General features: G+C 44.9%; 1 protein-coding gene across 1 annotated transcript in view; it reads left to right on the top strand.

Annotated features, from left to right (window-relative positions):
- The window catches only part of CREB5 (cAMP responsive element binding protein 5), a 486,453-nt gene that overhangs the window by 11,899 nt on the left and 451,702 nt on the right, over positions 1–22,852 (top strand).

Raw genomic sequence — 22,852 nt, 5'->3', positions numbered from 1 at the left:
GAATGCAGGTCTTCCTGATTCCAGACCCAGAGTCTCTCCCTAGGTGTTTAGCTTAGAGTCAGTCCAATTAAGTTCTCTCATTTTGAAGATAAGGACACTAAGGCCAGAGAAATAAAATGTTTTAAGGTCCCACAGTTGGTAAGGGGCAGAAACAAGATTCAAACTCAGGTCCTTTGACTCCAAATCTGGCATTTTTTCCACTCATGTGAGTCACAAGGCCTAGAGATGGGAGGTCCTGGGTTCAAATCTGACCTCAGTCAGATACTTCCCAGCAAGTCACTTGAACCCCATTGCCTAACCCTTACCACTCTTCTGCCTTGGAACCGATACCTAGTATTGATTCTAAGACAGAATGTAAGGGTTTAAAACAAACAAAAACAAATAAGATGTTTGTAAAGTGCTTTGTATGCCTTTGAGTACTATATATATATATATATATATATATATATATATGTTATTATTATTAGATCACAATGCAATGATAGCTAACAGTTATATAGCACCTACTATGTGCCAGACACTGTGCTAATATTTATAAATATGTCATCTGATCCTCACAGCAACCTTGGTTGGCAAGTGTTGTTATCCTAATTTTACAGATGAAGAAACTGAGGCAAACACATTAGGTGACTTTCCCAGAGCTTGGTTGGACTCGAACTCAGATCTTCCTGACTCTAGGTCCAATGCTTCATGTGCTATGGTCTCTTTAGTTGCCTTTAGAATTCAGGTCTTTGTGATACCTCACACTCTCTATCACCATGGCACCAACTGCCTCTATTTGATCGTAAGCCTTTTCCTTCTTTCTTAGAATCTGTAATTGGTTCCAAGGCAGAAGAGCAGTAAGGGCTAGACAACTGAGTCAAGTGACTTGGCCAGGGTGGGGCCACACATCTAGAGGCCAAATTTGAATCTTGGACCTCCCACCTCCAGGCCTGGCTCTCTGTCCACTGAGCTGCCTCACTGCCTCTCTCAAGGCAGAACACGCTAGCATTCCCCCCCTCGCAAACACGTAAAAAACAAGAGTCACATTTCATGTATAATCTGAGCCCACGTTACTGACTCTTGTTGGGGAGTTGAGCAGCTGCCATTCTGGTGGGTGAGTAGAGGTGACACCATCCAAGATGGCGGGGCCCCAACAGAACTCTTTTGGCAAAGGGAAACAGCTTGTCATCTGGAATTGTCGTGTTTGATGCTAAATACCTACAGTAATCTCCAGGCCATTCCAAACACAGGCAAAACAGTGGCATTTGCCAAGTTGGGAGAGACCGTGTGGGCAGAGCCACACAGTTGTTCTTCCACCTGCCTCTGAAGTCCCAACAAGGATCGGAGAGAGAGAAGGAACATTCTCAACAGGAAGCACAACTGGATTTTTCCTTTCAAGGAAAATATTCATTTGTTCATAGGACTGTGAGATCCTCCAAATGGAAACACAGGAAAGTAAATTGGTGTTTAAATTGTTCTGGAAGTGGGCTGAATTCCTAAAATGTGGCCTTTGAGAGGAAAACAGGGTGTGTGTATATAATATATGAGAGAGTGAAGAACAGTAGCAGTTCTGAGATGTATTCAAGCCGATGGAGGAGAGTGGAAGAAGAATGTGATTTATATTTTGACCAATAAGGTTTGATGGGTCTCTGGCCAAACGGAAATCAGGAGGAAAAGAAATTATAAGACAGGAAGAGAATGTAGGCTTGACAAATGGCTAACGCGAGAGATGACAAGTGGCCAGAGTGCTTCATTGGTACCTGGATGATGTTGGGGACATTGAGGAAGGCCATCAACACGTTGGGCGGACTTTGCACTTGTAAAATGCATGAACTGGATTCAGTGGCATCCAACTTTTTTGCTCTAAAACGATGATTCTCTGATTCCTGTGGCAAACTTTTGGTGGAACCCAGATGAGATGGGATAGACAGGCACAGATGAGATGCAATCGGCATTGTGAGGGAGCTCCCAAGTTCAGGAGGTTGGCAATCCATTTGAATATTTTGTGAATTCTAAAATGGCTTTTATTTCAGATTTTGCCTGCCCATCACTGGTGATCACAGGATCAGAGCTGGAGAGACAGAAGTTGGGACCTTTAGAGGTCAACCATTCCAACTTCTTCAGATGAAGAAACCGAGGTTACCCATCATTCAGATTTCATTTTAGCTGTCTAGGATCACCTCAAGAATATTTATGTTAAAAAGATGGGTCTTGACATTAAAGGTCTTGAGACCTTTGAGACCCCCACCGAGTTTCTTAAGGGCAATGTGGCTCCTTCTCCTTTGATTTCATTTTGAGCCCAGATCGTGGTTTATCTGAAGAGTTTATCCAAGGAGAGATGTACACTGATAGACTGACTCAACAGGGCATCTGTCCTACTGTGTGTCATTTTGATGATTTTATTTGTGTTTCTAGATCTGTGATTTCATTTGTTGTCCTTCGGTCATTTTTCAGTCATAGCTGACTTTTTGTGACCGTCTGGGATTTTCTTGGCAAAGTCACTAGAATGGTTTGCATTTATTTCTCCACCTCATTTTATAAATGAGAAAACTGAGGCCAACAGGGTGAAATGTCTTGCCCGGGGTTACACAGTTAGTAAGCGTCTGAGACTAGATTTGAACTTAGGAAGACGAGTTGAGTCGTTTTGATTCCAAGCCCAGGGCTCTACCCATTATGCCACCTAGCTGCCAGATTTTGTGATTTCATAGGTGTAGAGAATTTTCAGTGGGAACACTCCCTCTAGGATACAGTTTGGCAACTCCTTTGAATCAGGAGATCGTCAGGTAATGTTTGGAGCCCCAGTTTCCTCAATGGTAGAATAATGAAAACAAAATTAGTTAAACTTAACAGGATACTTGAGAGTAGCATGTTTTTTAAGTCCTAAAATCCTATCTAATTGTGAACTATTTGATATTTGAAGTGGGTTTAGTGATGACTATATCTCAATATGGATCTCCTCTGTGCCACGCATGGCCCTGGCAGAGATCACTTCTCAGAGTTCCAGGTAATTCTCTTAAGGCAGTAAGTCATAGTGCCAAGGGAGTTTTCTCACCAAGACTTCCTTCTGCTAGTGAAATCACAAGCAGGATTCCTCTTGTCCCCGAAAATACACCAGGCACTTTGCCAAGGGATGGAGAACCCGGAACCCAGTCCAAACAGGCCCTGTCCTCAAGGAACTTACATTGGATTGGGTGGAAACAAGAGGTACACGGACAAATAAGTATGGAACATATACAAAGTAGGTTTGGTCTGTATGTGTGTCTGGTGATGGTGGGCAGGGAGGGAGGGCACTAAAAGAGATGATCAAGAATCAGAAAAGTCTGCTGGCAGAAGGAAATGCCCAAGATGAACCTGGGATGACCACTCTGGACAAATGGCTGGACATCACTGGTAGGTCACTGTGGAAAGAGAAAGCAGGCTATATAGAGTTTTGGATGCATTGTGATTCAGTGGATACAGTGGAAAGATGAATTGGAAAGGTCTGGTGCTGAGGAAAGCATGCCTTAGGCAGTACAGAGGATGCCTGCAGTGTGAAGCCCAGATAGGGACCTCCCATTGTGGGATCTCCCTCCTCCAACTCTGATCTCTTCCGTTTACATCTTCGCATTGCCATCTATGTCTTCAAATATTACTTCTTGAGAGTTGGTTGAGGAGGGAAAAGGAACCATCGAAGGATGTTGAAGGGGATGAGTCAAAAGCTTCACTTGTCTTACTGTCATGTCTAGCTAAAGGCACTTGAGACATCAGCCCATTTCTCAGATGGACTGAAACTGCACTGTTGTCTTGGTGGAGCTTTGGTAGCTCGACCAGCCCCTTCTGGGTCCAAGATCTTTCTCTTGCATCTGCTTCTTTGTTTGTGTAGATCCTGTCTCCTCAAAGTTCCCAGGTGGCAAATCACTGCACCTTTGTGGATGGGGGTGGGGGCGGTCACTGTCACTTGTGGTCCGTGTTGCTGCCAAGTTCCCTGCAGTCACTGGAGGAATCCTGGCAGTTGACATCTCCTGAATATTGTCCCATGTTTCTCATCTGCTTTGGTCCATATTGAGCTATAGGAGATGGCACGAGAGAGACCAGCCTGCAGGACGCCATGTTTGTAGAGCCTTGGTTGGTGGGAGTGCTCTTGGCTAAGACCCAGATGTCAGCGTCTCTCTGATTCAGTGTCTCCGAGCTGCTGTGGCCAGCCTAGTGAGGAGCCTTTGCAGACTTCCTAGCATGTCTTCCTTTGAAAAAAACAAAGGTAGTATTTTTGGGGGGGGTGCTGGGAGAAACAAGTTCATGTTCAAGGGGATGCCATACTGATCATCTGTTGGCCATCGTTTTAGAGCCCAAAGGGACCCAACATACCGAGTTCCCTTCATTTTCCAAATGAGGAATCTGAGGCTTAAAGACGAGGAGGGATTTGTCCCAAGTCCTCCAGGTAGGAAATCGTCGAGCTGGGAATAGATGGGGAGCTCTTGGAGATCAAGGACTCTTTTTAACTTTCTTCATTCCTGGCACATAGTAGGTACTTAATACAGGAGCCTGAGTGTGCCTGTGGGTTGACTTGACTCTTGACTCCCAGACCAAACTTGAGGCAGTTTGAGGGTCTTCGAGGACCCGAGTTTGATTCCTCCTCTGATACTTATTTCCCATGTAACTTTGGGAAATTCTCTTTGCCTTCCTTGACCTTGGTTTCCTCCTCTGTCAAATGAAGAGGGCTGACTTAGGTGGGCTCTGCTCTAAATTTCAGAGTTGTTGAATCCATTCTTTCTTCTGTACCGAAGCTTCCTGTCCCAACTGGACTCACTCCGTGTTTCCAGGCTCTGCCTTCTGACCAGTTCATACTTTGCTTGGCTGCTGTGAACAAGGCCGTAGGAATGCCGGAGGATGGCAGGGGAAGAGGCTCAACAGTGTAACTAATTTTAAGGCCCAGAGATGTTGGTTGGGAAATATGTCCCCAACTCTTTTACCTGTACAGGTTCACCTTTTCTGGGTCATTCAGCAAGTAGTTGCTGTTGACTATGTCAAAGGCGCTCTGCTAAGTGTTGGGGACACAAAATTCTTACCTCCCAGGAGCTTGTGTTCTAAAGGGGAGACAACATATAAAGAACTGGGTACATACATGATACATGCAAGAGCAGATGCCTGAAGGCAACCCTAGAGAGGAAGGTACTAGCAGCTGGAGGGACCTGGAAAGGCTTCCTGTGGAGAGTGGGGCTTGAACTGAGTCACCAAGGAAACCAGGAGAATTGGAGGGAGCAGAGCATTCCATACGTGGAGCACAGGCAGTGCCCAGGCACAGAGGGGAGATGCAGTATAATGTCCAAGGAATAGCAAATAGACTATTGGGGATGTAGATGAGGCAGCTAGGTGGCACCATGGATAGAACACTGGGTCCAGAGTCAAAAGACCTGAGTTCAAGTTTAGCCTCAGACACTAGCTATGTGACTCTGGACAAGACACTTAACCTCTTTTGCCTCAGTTTCCTCATCTTTAAAATGAGCAGGAGAAGGAAAAGGTAAACCACTCCAGGATCTTTGACAAGAAAATCTCAGTTGTACTCACAGTCAGATGAAACCAAAATGATCAAATAAGCTGGATCAAGGAATAAAGTGTAGAGTTGCCCGGGGAAACTGAGGAGTTATACTCGGTTTTACTTGGGCAGTATAAGCCAGAGGTAGGACTTGACCTCAGGTCTTCCTGTCTGTGTGATCCTGGGCAACCTCTAAGTCTCCAAGTTACAGGTCCTGAACTGCTTCAACAGGGAGTTTTCTAAAAGTTGTAAATGAAATCATAGCTCAAAAAAAAAAATGTCTCTATCTCTCTCATCTCCCTGTTTCTGCCTTTCTCTGTGTGTGTTGATGTGTTGATCTCTTGGTCCATCACTATCTTATCTGGTAATCTCATCTCTGTCTCTTCCTTTCTCTCTTTCACTCTGACTCTCTGCTTCTGTCTCTTTCTCTGTCTGTCTGTCTGTCTCTGTCTTTCACTCTGACTCTCTGGTTCTGTCTTTCTCTATCTCTGTCTTTCTCTCTTTGTCTCTGACTTTCTCTTTCTGTCTCTGTCTCTGTCTTTCTCAGTTTGACTCTCTGCTTCTGTCTCTGTCTCTCTCTCCCTCCCTCCCTCCCTCTCTTTCTCTCTGTCTTTGTCTCTTGTCTCTGTCTCCCTCTCTCTCTTTCTCTCTGTCTCTGTCTTTCTCAGTTTGACTCTCTGCTTCTGTCTCTGTCTCTCTCTCCCTCCCTCCCTCTCTCTCTTTCTCTCTCTGTCTCTGTCTCCCTCTCAATTTCCCCCTTTCAAAGAGTTCCCATTTTAAAGCTGCTGTACATACTCCAAACCAATATGATAATTTACATTCCTGCAGCTTTCATCTTGGAACCTGGCAGTTTTATGTGCAAACGAATGTCTCTATTGAAAGAAAAAAATAGATTGCAACCTTTGCCACACCCACTCCTGAAACAGAGATTTGGGGAGATTACAGATGGCTCTGGAGTTGAAGAATTTGTTCCGTCTCGTTTGATCGGTAATTTGAGTTTTGTTCAGTGATCCAGACAGGGTTTCTTGACATCTTGGAGGTTGTTGGCAAGCTGAATAAACCATCAGTTCTTCAATAGGGTATCTGAAACTCTTTGTGATGTTCCTCTAACCTGCCTTTTAAAGCTTTAGGAGATGTGAATTCAATTTATTATTTGCTACCTTTGTGACCTTGAACAGGTCATTCTCCATCTTCTATGGGCCTCAGTTTCCTCATCTGCAAAATGAAGATTTGGATTAGATGGGCTTTGAAGACCCTTCTCGTCTAATATTCTGATCCAATGATCTTATTAGGCTTCCTTTGAATTAACTCTATATTAGAGACAAGTCATCCTTTCCATCCTTCCTTGAACCCTCACTCCTATTGTGCCCTTCTCTGCTATCTTTGTCTATGAGGACCTCCATCTTCAAAGACTAACTTCCCATGCTGGCTTGTTCTGTGAAATCTTCCCTAGGCCTGTGATCATAGAATTTTAGAGCTGGAAGATGATCTCAGAGATCACTGGCCAATACCATCCTATCATAGAGGAGAGAGTGAGGCCCAGAGAAGACAAGGGACTTATTATAAGGCATGAATGAAAAGAATGCTGACCTCGGACCAAGGAAGAGCTGAGTTCAACTCTTGTTTAGACACCTTGATTCCAAATCTAACTGCCTTCTTAGACCCCACTAAATTTTAACTCCCAGGGTTATTTGTGTTCACTTTTGAGACATTTATGAAAGGACCAAGATAGGAGATTTAGAGTTAGAAGGGACCCTCAGAGATCACATTGTCCTCTGTTTTACAGATGAAGAAAATGAGGCTCAGGGCAGTTAAGATGCAGACAATTAAGTTAGATTTAGTGGCAGCTAGATGATACAATAGAACTTGGATTCAGGAAGAACCAAGTTCAAACCCTGACTTCTGACATATATGCCTTGTGAGACCCTAGAGAAATCACTTCACCGCTGGCTGCCTCAGTTTACCCATATGTAAAATGGGGATGATAATAATAGCGCCTACCTTCCAGGGTTGCTGTGAGGCTCAATGTGATAATAATTGCCTGGCACAGAGTAAATGTAAATGTTAGTTGTTAATACTATTAGTATTTTTCAGTGACTTGCCCAAGGTCACATAGTGAGAGAGGTTGGGCCAACCAGGGTTGCTACTATTGGTTGTATGTTTTGGGATGTGGGCAGAATGGCTTGTAATTGCAGAGGCTGCCCACCAGATGAGGAGTGAAGCTTAGAGCTCCTTCCTGATCCTTAATCATGGCCCCTGTCTTGTGGCTTGTCAGCACTGCTTTTGAATTTCTGAGGACCCCCAGCTCCAGAAGTTCTTTGACAGCGTGACCTTTGACAAGGCCTATTACTTGCCACTTAACCACATTTAACGGGGTGAGAGAGATCAGGGCATCCTGGGAGGGGGTTATTGTGTAGGACTGGGGCAGCCTTGGGATTATCTGTTTCTCTCTCCTGACCACCTCTAGAGCAGCCCTCTGTCTGGGGCAAGACACATCTGGGGAGTTAGAGGAAGAGACTGGATTTCTTTAGAAGAGGCTCCTGAGTTCTCTGCACATCTTGTCTCTCTGCTGGGTAGAACCATTCAGTCAGAGTAGGAGTTAACCAGGAAACACCATCAAACAGCTGCCTGATCTGATGCCCTGGATTATTATTCTAGAGCACACTTGGGACCCAGATACATCTGGGGTGGGTGTGGATAACCCCTCAGAGATAGGATCATTGATATCCTGGACAGGGGAAGGTCCAGGGAAAGACCCAGAGGACTGGACTCAGTCTCTGTCTCTTCCTAACTCCCTGCATAACTTGGGCAAGTCACTTCCCTATTCCAAGCATCTTTAATAAGGGGGTTAGACTAGATGGCTTCTAATACCCCTTTCAGCTATAAGTCTGTGATCCTCTGGTGTTTACCAGGTGGGAGACCTTGGGAAAGTCCCATTCCTACTCTAAGTCTCAGTTTCTTCATCTCTAATTAGGAGGGATGGGCAGCCTTTGACCAGATTTCCTCTAGCCCCCTTTTGGCTCTCTGCCCCTGATCCTCTGAAATTCTTCAGCTGTGTGATGATGGGCAAGCCCTGGCCCCACAGTGCTCCTCATCTCTCAAATGAAGAGTTTGAGGGATTGTGGATGACCCCCAAGGTGGGATGAGGAATTACAGCTGTGATTTTACTGGTGGAGGGAACTCCCAGTGGAGAAAATTCCTTCTAGCAATTGGGCTTAGTATCTTTCCTGCAATTTAGATTCTTGAAGAATTGCTTAGAACAGGGCTCTTATCTCCTACCCCCACCCCCATGTATGTGTGTGTGTGTGTTGCTTTGCCCTTTGGTTTCATGGTATTTATGTTAATGTCCAAGTTTTCTTGGTTACTTGGTTACATGCAAATCTCCCTTCTCAAATTTAGTCCATTGTGAGCCCTCAAAGTACTTTGACTTATGTAATTCTGATATGTGGATATATGAAACCCCTCATAGATTTGGTTTATAGATATATGATCCATTGGGAAGTGGGTTGCCCATACAGCCATGATTCAAAAAGGGGAAATTGAAGGAATTGAGAGGATCAGGGACAGCAAGTGGTTAATTGTAGGAACTGGGTGAATCACATTGACTCTATCTTGTGACTCAATTCAATTTATATCTTATGAGATAACTTTATTCATTGATGGGAATTGGGAGAAAACTTGTTTGCATTGTTTGAATCTATTCTTGCATGGCTGGGAAGCTGGACCACCAATTGGTACTGCTTGGAGACTCTTAACAAAGGACACAGGTTATGTGTCCTGTGGAACAGAAATCCAGACAGATTCAAAGGTTGGAGCAAGGAATTTTCTCACAATTGTACATCTCAAGGAACCTATATTTCTTTTCTGAAAACTGGCCCCATAGTAATCAATCAAGTTGCCTCTTTTTCCGATATCAAGGAATTGTACCTGTTTATTCTCCCCCTCCCAAGTTGGAAAGACCCTAATCTTTTCTTCAATTAGATTACCTAATGTCATATCCTGGTGAATTTTTTCTTTTCATTAATTAGTCTTATTTGAATAGTTGTTTTTAATGCTTCAAAGTCTATTTTTCCCCTGTATTTGAGGTCCAACCCTAAGCTGAGGATAATGGTCCCAATTTGTTGGGCAATTGGCATGCACTGCTTAATAAATTGATATGCTCAGATGCTTGAGCCTTTGTTTTCGCCCTCATTTCATCTTTCATCTACCATAGATATAAACCAACTTCTATACTCATTCTTTATATACTATATATGTATGTATACCACATACACTTATACATGGATGCACATTTTCAATGTTCTTATCCAGGAATCCTTGAATATATACTTGAAAATGTCTGTGACTTGCTTAGTCATATAGCATGTGTTTGAGGTGAGTTGTTGAGGTCTTTCTGGCTTCTAGGTCAGCTCACAGTTCACTCTGCCCTTTTACCTCTCTTAAAGTTGGATTGGATAGCAACTTAAGTCCCTTCTAGCTTTAAACCAATACAGCAATCTATTGCTCATTTTGTACATAATCCTCATTCATTTATTTGGAGCCAGAGGACATGGGTTCTAGTTCTGGCCCTGCTTCTCCCCAGTTACAGGACTTTGGATAGATTTATTCCCTCTTGTCCTCCCTCATCTGTAACATGATGGATTAGATGACCCCAAAGGTCCCTTTCAACTTGCCATCTGTCATCCTGTGTTTTCCAGCTCTGAATGGCAAAAGGTTAAGAATGGGAGCCCCAGCCCAGATTTGTCCAAGTAATCATTTCACAAAGCCCCTGAAAGTAGGAAGGGAGCCACTCCAGGAGGCTGCAGGTCTTGTAGTTTCTGAAGTGAGTCTTGCTCACCAGCTGCCTACCGTCATGTGCCTACATTGGCAGCTCCCGCTGTTTGAAATAAAAGAAAGAAAGGAAGTGAGAGAAATATGTTCCTCTGAGACCAAAATATCGAATAAAGACAGGAGAACTTGGAGACCCAAGGGAGCCCTCTAGAGAGCCTTCAGCAGCCCTGGAAAGAACGCTGATTCATTCATTGGCTCCTGGCTTCCGTTCATGTTTTTACATTTACGGTTTCTCTGATATGCTGGAAATCAGGTAAAAAGTACTCTTTAGGAACCCAGAGGGAGCCAAGGGTCAGCCATCCTTAAACAGAGGAAGTGAAGTATCTGAGTTCTGGCTTTTGGGGAGTCTAGAAATTCTACCAGGAGCTAGAAAACCAAGTTAGATCTGTGGAATTAATGGACAGCAAGAACAGCCAACATGCTTCCATTGCCCCCCACCCCCTTCCTCTCCCTGACCCTTTCATCCTACGCTCCAAGGCCCTCTGGACCCCCAGCCTCTTCATTCCAACAAACCTCAGTCCCTCCTGGGAAAAAGAGATGAGTGTTACAGGGGATGATTTAAGGGCCTTTGGAAGAAGCTTGGAAATAACTAGGCAATGTGGTATAGAAGTTATATGCAGACGACATCAAGGAGTTGTTGGGAAATGTTCTGATCTGGTAGCTGGGAGACCACCATTTTCCTCTGAGCTCTCAGGAGGTGTCTCAAGCATCAATCAATCATTCAACAAATATTTGTTAAGTGCCTACTGGGTGTCAGACCCCACATCCCCAATCCCCTGTGTTCTCACCACTAAAAGCTTGGGTTATGGTAAGGCAGGAGGTGGAGTCATGCACCTTTCTCTGATTTTCTCAGAGCTAGAAGAGTGGTGCATGCTGGCCAAGCAAGGGTAAAAAAGAAATGTGGATGGATTTGGAGTGGATCCATCCTTTTAAAGGGATTCCTAATACTGCATTAATTCATGCGATAGCAGGCTTACCAAAACATCCATTCAGAAACAATTTCTGAGCGGGAATCTTTTGGCCTCTTCCTCGAATAATTAAATGTGGTTGTGTACCCCCCCGCCCCCCAGATTTGTTGAAATTATTTTTTGGTTGTGTCATTCAGGGCTGGGGCCTTGTGGTCACTTGTGTCATCTTTCCCAGGCAGGCTGGCAAATGATTTTCTTTTGTCTTGGAATCTTCAATTCAAAATAATTTCTGTTTGTTTTAACCTCCTTAAAGCTTCTCATCTAAGAGAGATACTTCAAAGAGAAACAGCTAACTCATGAACCAAAGGTACCCATGGTGTTAAGTAAAGGCAAATGCTAGGAAAGACTCACTTCCAGAGGAATGGGTAGAGGTGTTGGCTAGAAATCAATGAAGAGTCAATCAATTATTCTCTTTCCAAATCCCTTTTAAGGATTTTTCCTGGCAGTCAAGGGCAGGAGAGAGCAAAGAAAACTTGGACTTGGAACATCCTTTGTTCCTGTTGTTCCTTTTTAAAAAAATCAACCTTTTGTGTTCCTTTGGCCTTCATTTCTAAAATCAGCCCTCCCCTCCCCTCCCCAGCCAGCAGCCCTCTCTAAGAATAAAGAAAGGGACAGAATTAAGCAGGTCAGGAAGAGCAGCCAGTACACGGACCAGCACATGGTGTATTTAGCATCCATAAGCCCTCCCCTCTGTCTTGTCCTTAATCTGGGGGAAATTATTATTTCATATTGCTTTTGAGATTATGGGAGATAGATGAAAACTGCTTACACATCTGTGATAGCATTACAGATTGAGGGAAGGGACCTGGGAGGTCACCCTTGACAACCCCTTCATTTTAGAGACAGAAAAGGGAGGCCCAGAGGAATTGTGACTCACCTGCATTAGATGGCATTTGTGCTTAAGGTTTGCAATGACCTGACCAATATCATCTCATTTTACCCTTACGACCACCCTGGGAGGCAGGTGTGATTATTATCCCCATTTTACAGATGGGAAAACTGAAGTTCGGAGAGCCCGAGCCATCGGCTCAGTGCCCCGGAGTGGGTACGTAGCTGAGGTTAGATGTGAACTCAGACCTTCCTGCCTCTAACCTTCTGAGCTGCCGAGAGTTTAAACCCTGGTCCGCTACCTCCAAACCCAGCCCCTCCCCCCCCCCCCAAGACCTCTCCTGTTCCTTCTGCTCCTGTCGTTCCTCCTCCTCCATCTAACACAATAACAATTTTAAGGGACCCAGGCTGCCCCTTAGCCTGCCTTCCTCAGCCGTCTTCCAGGTGGCAAGCTGCCAAAGGGGCCGCAATCTTCAGTCTTACAATCTCTTGTGAGATTGCTTTCAATGCGCGGCATCCTCCGAGGTGGGCACGAAGACCTCGTGAGATCTCGTGAGATCTCGGGCGGCCCTGAGGAGGCTTAGCTCGAAGGGGCGCGGCAAGAGAGGAAGGGCAGGTAGCTGCCTAGGCACCGTAGAGATGGATGGACTCATTCCCTCTCGCAGGTGGCAGAGTTTGCCCGAGCTCAGGGGGTTCAGGAATCCCAACCATCCGTCTCCCCACTTCTCCCAGCTCCTGGTGGCCTGAGGCAAACTACTCCTCCCCTCTGCCTCCCGGTTTCCTGCCTTTAGAATGAAGATAATGATACCTCCCAGGTATATGCTAAGAACTAATTAATTATTCTCGGGCACTTTGAAAAATGTAATTGCTCCTTCTTAGGAGAAGGATTAAATCATCCACTTCTTGAGTTCTTTTATAGACCCGGAGAGTCGATGCCAAAATGGGAAGCCGGAGAGAACAAACACAAGCCCTTCTGTGGTAGCTGCAGCCTGGACTTAGTCCTCAGGGAGGATGGGGGGGGGGGGTGCGAGCAGCCTTCTTAACCCGAGGGAGGTCCGGGGGCTTTGAAGAAGTTTAGGGCGATCGCTTCACTTTGCTGTGTCTCCTTGGAAAGGCTGCAAGTATGATTCTGAGAGAGGGTCCCCCCACTGCCAAAGGGGCTGGGACCCAAAGAGGCAATGAGCTTCCTTTTCCCAGAGACAGCCGGGACAGGGATGGGAGCTAGCCCGGAGGGATGGGCTGTTTCAGGAGCCAGGGATTCTCGCTTCACTGAAGATCTGCAGGGAGAGGCAGCTGCTTGACTAGTTGGTGGAGATGGTGTTCCTAGCTTTAGTGCAGCAAGTGACCTCACAGAGCAGTCCCTTCATTTTACAGGCAAGGAAACCAAGGGAGGAGAAGTGACTTGCCTGCGGTCACAAAGGTAATATGTGGGACAAGAAGAGTCTGAATCCAAAGACCTTCCTTCCTTCCTTCCTTCCTTCCTTCCTTCCTTCCTTCCTTCCTTCCTTCCTTCCTTCCTTCCTTCCTTCCTTCCTTCCTTCCTTCCTTCCTTCCTTCCTTCCTTCCTTCCTTCCTTCCTTCCTTCCTTCCTTCCTTCCTTCCTTCCTTCCTCCTCTCTTCCCTTCCCTTCCCTTCCCTTCCCTTCCCTTCCCTTCCCTTCCCTTCCCTTCCCTTCCCTTCCCTTCCCTTCCCTTCCCTTCCCTTCCCTTCCCTTCCCTTCCCTTCCCTCTCCCCCTTCCCCCTCCCCCTTCCCCTTTCCCTTTCCCTTTTCCTTTCTCTTTTTTCTTTCCCTTTCTCTTTTTCCTTTCCCTTTCTCTTTTTCCTTTCCTCTCATCTTCTAAGAATTGATACTGTGTCATTTCCAGGGAAGAAGAATGGTAAGGGCTATGCCATTGAGATTCAGTGATTTGTCCAGGGTCACACAACCAAGGAAGTATCTGAGGCCAGAGTTGAACCTAGGCTCACCTGTCTATTTACTGAGCAACCTAGCTGTTCCTGACAATGCTTTTTCTATTGTACAGTTTTGGGTATGGAAAAGATTAGCAGCCCTAAGGTGACTTCCTAAGTCTATGGAAAATGCTGAAATATGATCTTGAAAACAGAAGGAAAACTCTCCTGTCTCTCTATCTCTATTACACACACATAAGTATATATAGTAGACATATAGAGTTATATATCTAAAATATGCCTCTTGTCTTTTGGCCAAATAACATAACTCTTAATTAATATTTTATTATTAATATAATAAACACAACACAACATTTATGTTAATGTTTATTATTAATATTTATAGTAATTTAATTATATCATTAATATAAACAATCCATCAATATTAGTATTATATTAAACATTAATAACCATATTAATTATTAATATAAACAAACATTTATTTTACTTATTAATAACAAATTCATTAGTTTAAATTTTATTTATTTATTAATGTAAAATTATTGTTGTAATAAATATAATTTATTATATTTTATTGATATAATATATTAGTATAAATAAGTATAATAATATAATATAGGGCATTGCCTAACAGAGAATACAGGACAAGGCAAAGGCCATCTATCTATCTCTCTGGCTTTCTCCATTCATTCATTCATTTATCATCTCTCGGCTCTTCCTGTCATATCACATCATGTCACATCTATCACTCATCCATCTGCTCTTTCACACAGTGATACGAACATAGCTTTCTAGCTAGCCACCTTCTTGGTGTTATTTATGGTTGAGGAGGGCTTTGGGGCCCAGAATGTTGATTTTTTTTTTTTTTGCTGAATTCCTCTTTCAGTAATATGAGCCTTTTGGCCTGGAGGCACAGTTTGGGGGTAAATATTAGTAATTCTGCTCAGGCTTATCATGTTTTACCACAGTATCAGGATAGTCATGTGGATCTTCTTGGAAAAAGTTTGAGTCAACAATTGGGACATCTTTCTAGCAATTCTATGAATGAAAGAACTCATTCTGGCCTTCGTGAGGATGAGCCGGTTTGTTGGGTGGAGGCTTCGTTCTGTACAAATTGCCTTGTGATCTGCCCTTAGCCAGTTCCAATATTGATTTAACCCTTACCTTGCTGTGTGTGTGTGTGTGTGTGAGTGTGTGAGATCAGAATCCCTGGGAAGTAGTACTGCAGATTTATACGTTATAGGATTTCACAAATCAATTCCATGTAGCATCTCTTAGCTCTGTAGCAAATCCCTCATCTCTATGCCTCAATTGCCTCATCTCTAGTGATGAGCTTGGACTTTAAAGCCTCTTTTCAGTCCTCGGGCTATAATTCCCCCCACCAAAAAATAGTGAGGAGAGCTGGGTGGCAAAGTGGATAGAGCTCCAGAGCTGGAGTTAGAAAGACTCATTGATTCAGCTTCCTGAGCTTAAATTCAAGTCACTTAACCTTGTTGGCCTCAGTTTCCTCATCTGTAAAATAAGCTGGAGAAAGAAATGGCCAACCACTCCAGTATCTTTGCCAAGAAAACTCCTAGTGAGGTTATGAGAGAGTCAGACATGACTGAAAACGATTGAACAAAATCCTCAAATCACTTTGTAGAGATTTTGTATGTATTTATCCCTTTATGTATTGTCTTTCCATGAGGATGATGGGCAGTGTGGCCCCCAGGGCTCCAGAATTAAAGAAGTGAGTTCAAATCTCACTTCCAGTACTTCTTTCCAGTTTTCTTCTGGCCTGGGCACTTAACTTTCCCCAATTCCAGTTTCCTCCTCTCTCAAATGAAAGGATTGCACTAACGGCTCCCTGAGTCCTCTTCCAGTGCCAAGTCTATGAATGTCTGTAAAGGTCCTTGAGGCTGGGGATGATTTTATTTCTGTCTTGTATTTTGTATTCTTAGTGGCTATCTCAGTGCATGGCAAATGAGAGACGCTTAATAAATACTTGTTGAATGGAATTGAAGGAGGCCTTTAAGTTGCCCTTTCTGGGCAGCTGGTTGGTGCAGTGGATAGAACCTTGAAGTCTTTCCTCAGACATTGCCCAGCTGAATGACCCTAGCCAAGACACAATCTCTACTTAATCTCTTCTAGCCTCAGTTTTCTCATCTGTAAAATGGGGGTAAAAATAGCACCTACCTCCTAACGTTGAATGAAATGAAATAATAATTGTAAGGTAGTTAGAACAGTGCCTGACACATAATAGGTGCTCTCTAAATGTTAGTCCTCCCCATGGTGAGAATAACATGTTAAGTACTTTGCAAAACTTGAATTATTAGTAAAAATAAACAAATAATTATGATTAGCTATTATTATAGAATGTAAGCTCCTTGAGGTCAAGACTAGCTATTATTAATACAACAATAATAATTATAACAATAAATATAATAAAAATGAACAACAGCCTTATGATGCTGTAAATTTGGTGGTGATAGATATCTTACTATTGCTGTTTTCTTGGGATACATATGACTCTGTTTTCCCATGTTGGGCCAGGATAGGAACCTTCACTACTCTCTTGGGACAGGAGAATGCTGGGAGCTCAGGTCATTTCCCTGCCCGGGCAGCCTCTAACAGAAGGAACTGCCTCAAGCTCCTGGTGCTCTAGTCCAGGAAATTTCCTTTCCTAGTTGCAAAGTGACATTATTCCTGCATGGAGAAGGACCAGTCTCTGGAGTCTGGCCCCCTCCTTACTCCTTTCCCTAATTTCTGCCTGGGAAAGTTCACCTCTTGGGAAAGAATGTGGGATCTCGGGCCACTTGTGGCTCATGGTTATCCAAGACAAATGAAAACCATGCAGGTTCCATCTTCAGCCTTCCCTGGTTCTTCATCTTCCTCCGAAGAATTACCCATGAATTTATTTTCACTGCAAAGGGCAAGTTGTGGTTTTGGTTTTTTTTTTTTTTGCAGCAAAATCCATTTCATCCTGCAAAGAGAGCATTTCCTGAATGTGCAGTGTGTATCTGTTCCCAAGATAAGTGGCAGGGATGTATAATTCTCCTGTGACAGATGCACTGAGTAGTAAATTACATTTGGCTGGAAGAAGATGCTCTGGTATTGAACCAGATTACTCCTGTTTCCAGCCCTCACCATCTCCCCTGGTGTTGTTGGGGCTGAGAGCCTTGGGATATTGGCTTTTGCCTTTGAAATGCAGACTCTGCCCAGAGGAGCTCCAAAGACAGTGAGTAGCTCAGCCTTTCCTTGTTCATCCCCATTACAGGAGCTGGATCCAGTTACTGGGTTCCTTGTTAGGAAGAGCCTGGGACCCTGGGATTCTTGTGTAAGGATCTTTCAGTAACTCCATGGAGTCTTTTCCTTTTAGGAGCTTTGAGATTCGGTCCTCAGCTGGTTTTCGTTCTCTTTTCATGTGTCACAAAGAGGAGGCTTTGCTTCCCTGCTGCACCCCCACCTCCCTTCTGGGAGCTCTCAGCCTCATAAAAATTAGATGCCTCCATTCCTGTAACCTGATACGCCCTATCCAGTAAAAATCAATGTTTCTTGTCCTTGTTGCTTAATCTTCTGAAGCCAGATTGCAGTGTGTGTGTGTGTGTGTGTGTGCGTGTGTGTGTGTGTGTGTGTAACAAACTTGTATCACTGGCATTTGTTGATGTTTCTTACACATATCCCTAATCTTCACCACACTTACACCTAATCTGTGTGTTTCTGTTCAGCTTTCCTGGGTGTTTGTGAGATAACAGTAGAGGAAGATTTTTTTCCTCTTCATTTCATCAATATTTATGCAGTGGAGTTGGCAGAAGATGAGGCCAGACGATGAGGCCATCTCCTTAATAGTGGCTGAGAAACTGAGGATGAAAGCCTCAAGGGTTTGCAAAGGTCTGCCCTCTTCTTGGTGATGGACCGCCCCTGTCTGTAAGCAGGAGAACGCCAACTCCTGGAAGGCAGACACTGTTTGGGGATCTCATCCTTGTAGGGTGCCCAGCTCCTTAAGGATATGTTTGAGGATCTCATCCTTGTAGGGTACCCAGCTCCTTAAAGATGTGTTTGGGGATCTCATCCTTGTAGGGTGCCCAGCTCCTTAAGGATATGTTTGAGGATCTCATCCTTGTAGGGTGCCCAGCTCCTTAAAGATGTGTTTGGGGATTTCATCCTTGTAGGGTGCCCAGCTTCTTAAGGATGTGTTTGGGGATCTCATCCTTGTAGGGTGCCCAGCTCCTTAAGGATGTGTTTGGGGATCTCATCCTTGTAGGGTGCCCAGCTCCTTAAGGATGTGTTTGGGGATCTCATCCTTGTAGGGTACCCAGCTCCTTAAGGATGTGTTTGGAGATCTCATCCTTGTAGGGTGCCCAGCTCCTTAAGGGTGCTCATGGATGTGAGTGCTGGAATTGAGTCTGGGATTCTTTTACCTACTTTTAGAGTCCCAGGGTAATTTTTTTTCTTTCTATAACTGTAGTAGTTTCAGGGAGAGACTTTTCCCAAGCTTGCTTGAACTGCCGCAGATGCTCAGATTTCGACTTGGGGCTATAAAGAGTATGTTCGAGCTGAGTTTCTGTAAAAATATATTTTAAAAAGTTCATTATCTCAGGCTGTTCCAAGGAGATGCATCATTGAGGTGGGCCACAGGCCCAAAAGGGAGACAGCATAGCAGGGTGATAGATGACTGGGTTTGACATCAGGAAGATCCAAGTTTGAAACCTGTCTCTGTGTGACCCTAGGAAAGGTAATTACCCTCTGAATTGCCTCAGTTTCCTTCTCTGTAAAGTATACCTGTAATGCTTTCCTCAGGTTTGAGGGAAATGAAGCTCAAATAAGACAGATCTGAGGGTAAATCTTGCTGGTTACTATGATTATAACCACAGTGGTGAGATTGCCAAAGGGAGACATGACATTATGTGTTTGATTTTATTTTAATTAATTAAGTTTAAAGATTTTATTTTCCTCTCGTTGTCTTTAAAAACAAGATAATGGAACCCAAATAAAAGTGTGTCTTTTATTCATGAGCTCGGGCAGAAGATGGTAGGGCAGCCTGTTGGTGGTGGTGGTGGTGGACAAGGGTCCAATGAGAATTAGTCGGTGAATTCAAGTCTTTCCCACTGCCTGCCTCCCCTCTCCCTACCCCCAGTTTCTAAGGAGATCACAGAGAGTGAGCTTTGGTTCTGGGGAAATCCAATCAAGATTCTCCCTCCCACTTTGGCACTGTGCCCCAGTTTCTGGAGAGCAGCATCTCCCAGAGGGCTGTGTTCTGACCTCTTCAGTCCCCTTTGCTAATGGGGAAAATGAGTTCTCCCAGTCTGGGATTACACAGCCCAAGGGAGAGGGTTGGAGGGACCCTTTTCTAATTCTCCCACTTGGGAGGAGGGCACCAGGCCCTGTCCTAGATTTCTTGGGGTACTAGGACTAAAATGCAGGAGGAAAAAGAAGGAACCTTATAGTCATGCTTTATTTATTTATCTTTTTAAAAGACCCTTCCCTTTCCCTCTTGGGATTGATACTGAGGGGGGAAGCAGTGAGGTGTCTCAGGGAATTGGGAGCCAGGCCCAGAGATGGAAGGTCCTGGGTTCAAATGTGACCTCAGTCACTTCCTACATAGTATTGATTCTAAGGAAGAAGCTTAAGTGTTAAAAGGAAAAAAAAAAGAATTAATATGAAATATCATTTCCAAGGCAGACTAGTGGTAAGGGCTAGGTGGAGGGTGGGTGGGAGGGTAATAAGTGACTTGCCCAGGGTCACACAGCTAGGAAGTGTCCAAAGTCACATTTGAACCCAGGTCCTTCTGATCCCAGACCTGGCTTTCTATCCACTAAGGCACCTAGCTGCCCCCATGCTTTACTTTTATCACCTGGTGTTTCTATCTGACACAAGACAATGCACATTGCAGGATGACTTTTTTTTTTTTCGGTAAAGATATTTTACCAATTACATGCCATATCAATTTCCCACATAAGTTTTCTGAAGTTCTGTGCTCCAAATTGTCTCCTTCCCTCCCCTTTCCTGGGGATGGAAAGCAGTTTGATCTGGGCTACATGTGTAGTATCATGCAAAACCTATTTCCATATTATTTAAATGGAAGCCTTTTAATCACTTTTATCGCAGAGGCTACCCATTTGGGTCCTCCCCAAAACAGCCTTCAGGCAGGTTTCTGGCATTTCTGGGACAGTGAAAGGGAGCAGGAAGTCGCCAATGATGATGATGATGATGATCTACCTACCTTACGTGAGTGTTGGGAGGCTCAAATGGAATAGCTATATCCATATTTCATGGCACTAATTGGAAATGATATATAATATCCGTAAAACACTATAAACAAAGACTCTAAAACGGACAATCAGCTGGATTCTTTTTGCTTTCCACCAACACCAAATGATCGTCCCCTGATCCTACAACATTCTTTGAATGTTTGTTAGACCAGAATCAAATTCCTAGTAGCCTTGGGGTTATGTAGGTTTGAATTTAAAGCCAGAAAATACTTTATAAACCATCTAGTCTGACCCCTCATTTTAAAGATGGGGAAACTGAGGACCACGGAGGTCATATCACTTGCCCAAGGTCACACCGTCAGTAGATGCCAGAGGCAGAACTTGAACTCAGGTCTTCTTGGTTCTGGGGTCAGCACTTTATCTACTGTCTTAGTTAAAGATCTCTAAAGAAAGGCTCCTGCTAACCAATCGCAGTGCTCTAAAATCATGTTAAGAAACTGTTAAGATGTAGATCATTAGCATCTAATGTAGTCTCCTTGAGATTCTTTTCAACAAGTTCCAAATTAGAAGTTCTAATTTGGACCCTGGGCAAGTCACAGCCCTCATGGCCCAACTTTTAGCCCTCTTCCGCTTGGAACCAACATGCAGTCTTCATTCTAAGAGGGAAGATGAGGCTTAAAAAAAGTTCTGTTTCAGCCACTCACCGTGCGATTGGGGGCCTCGGCCTCCTCCGCTGCACAATGAGGCCAGGCTTGGCAGCTGCATCCTGGAGATGCTGCGCTGCGAGGATCAACGGGGGCAGCGAAGGGTAGGGCTTTGCCCCAGCCCGTGACTGGGAAGCGCCGGATTGGCCAGCAGAGAAGCATCACCACAATGGCGGCCGGCCACGGGACGGGTCGGGACATAGCCTGGGCACCCCATTGGGAAGGGTGTTTGCGGAGGAGCGTCCTGCGCAGATACGGCCTGGTTAGGCAGCCCCACCGGCTCTGATGGCGGAAAACCAAGATTGAGGCAAAAGGGTAAAAAGACCAAAGGGGGAGACCAACAGGGGGTGTGTCTGTCTGTCTACCATGTCTGTGTGTCTGTGTGCATGAGAACAGCCAGGCTGGCCGGGTTCTATGTTGAGCAGGAAATCAGGACTTCCTCCTTGCGGCTCTGGTGCGTCTCCGGGCAGGGGCGCTTCGCCAAGGCCTACCGGGTGCCAGGCTCCGTGCCCTGCGGAGCACAGCGCTCACTGTGAGGGAGGCAGGACTGGCACCGGGGCCCCTCCCCCTCTCCCCGGCCGTCGTACGGGGTTGGAGCGGAGGTCCCGAGAGAGATTTTCCCATCGTTCCCCAGGCGCAGGACCTGCCTCCCGTCTCCCAGTGCCAGTTCTGCACGTCCCATTCTCCCCGCCATTCCGGCATCTCACTTGCTTCCTGAAGAGGGCCCAGACACGTGCCCTTTAACTCTGAAGGCAGCCGATGGAAGGCTGGATCCTAAAGGGTGGCCCAGGCTGGTGACTGGACTAGATAGAGTCTCACGTCCATAGCATAGACCCCCCCCCCCACCCCCGGCTCCCTGGGCAGGCTCCAAGGGCTTTGCCAACTTTTCAGGAGGCACCGCGGAAGTGTTTATGGTGGAATCTTTTAAAAAACATGATTTTAAATGGAGTTTGAGTAGAATAGCACCAGGACAAGTTAGTTTTATTCCTTTGTATTTAATGCTCTATGGACTACCACACAGGGCAGCTGGCTGGTCCAGTGGAGAGAGCACGAGGTCTGGAGTCAGGAATTCCCAAGTTCAAATCTGTCCTCAAATTCTTAGTAGCTCTGTGAGTCACTTAATCCTGTCTGCCTCCGTTTCTTTACCTATAAAATAAGCTGGAGAAGGAAATGGAAAACCAATCTAGGATCTTAGCTATGTGACCCTGGGGGATTCACCTCACCCTGCTTGCCTCAGTTTCCTCATCTGTAAAATGAGCTGGACAAGGAAATGGCAAACCGATCCAGGATCTTTGCCAAGAGAACCCTAAATGGGGTCAGAAAGAGTCAGATGTGATAGAACAGCCACAAGAATTCACTTATATTCTTTCCTATTTAATGTTCTTTGGACTCTGACACAGGTGAATAAAATAACTCCTTTTTTTAGTTGAACTAAAAGAATAAGGATATCAATCCATCCCCTGCAGACTCCCAGGAAGCAGCCTCAGCAAAGCTCCAGTTGCTGCCAGGACAATGGGGATAGCACAGCTCCTCTCCTGTCACCACGTGGCTTTGCTTTTTTCTGTTGGGGATCTGTGCTTTTTCTTATCAATACTGTTAGAGTCAAGAATCATCATTCCTCTTCTGAACCCGGTGCCTGGCACACAGTAGGTGCTTCATAAATCCGTGTGGATTGGCTGACTACTTGAGCGCAGGGACTTCTGGGAACCCACTTCTGGGTGAGAGTAGAATCAAGAAGACTGGGAATTCTGAGGTGTCCACTCAGCACGGCGGTGAATCATTTCCAAACCTTCAGAGGATGCCCCACAAATTCCGCTGAGTATCTGAGCGGGGCTTCGAGGCTCACAACATTGATTTATTTAAGTATAGGTTGGGCACCCTCCGAGAGCTCGCCATCTGTTTAAGTTGTATTTACTTGAAACAGAAGTC

This window comes from Monodelphis domestica, chromosome 5 (genome assembly GCF_027887165.1).
Source record: "Monodelphis domestica isolate mMonDom1 chromosome 5, mMonDom1.pri, whole genome shotgun sequence".
Classification (NCBI taxonomy): Eukaryota; Metazoa; Chordata; class Mammalia; order Didelphimorphia; family Didelphidae; genus Monodelphis; species Monodelphis domestica.
Note: the sequence above shows the minus strand (reverse complement) of the source record. Positions and strands in the feature narration are given on the sequence as shown.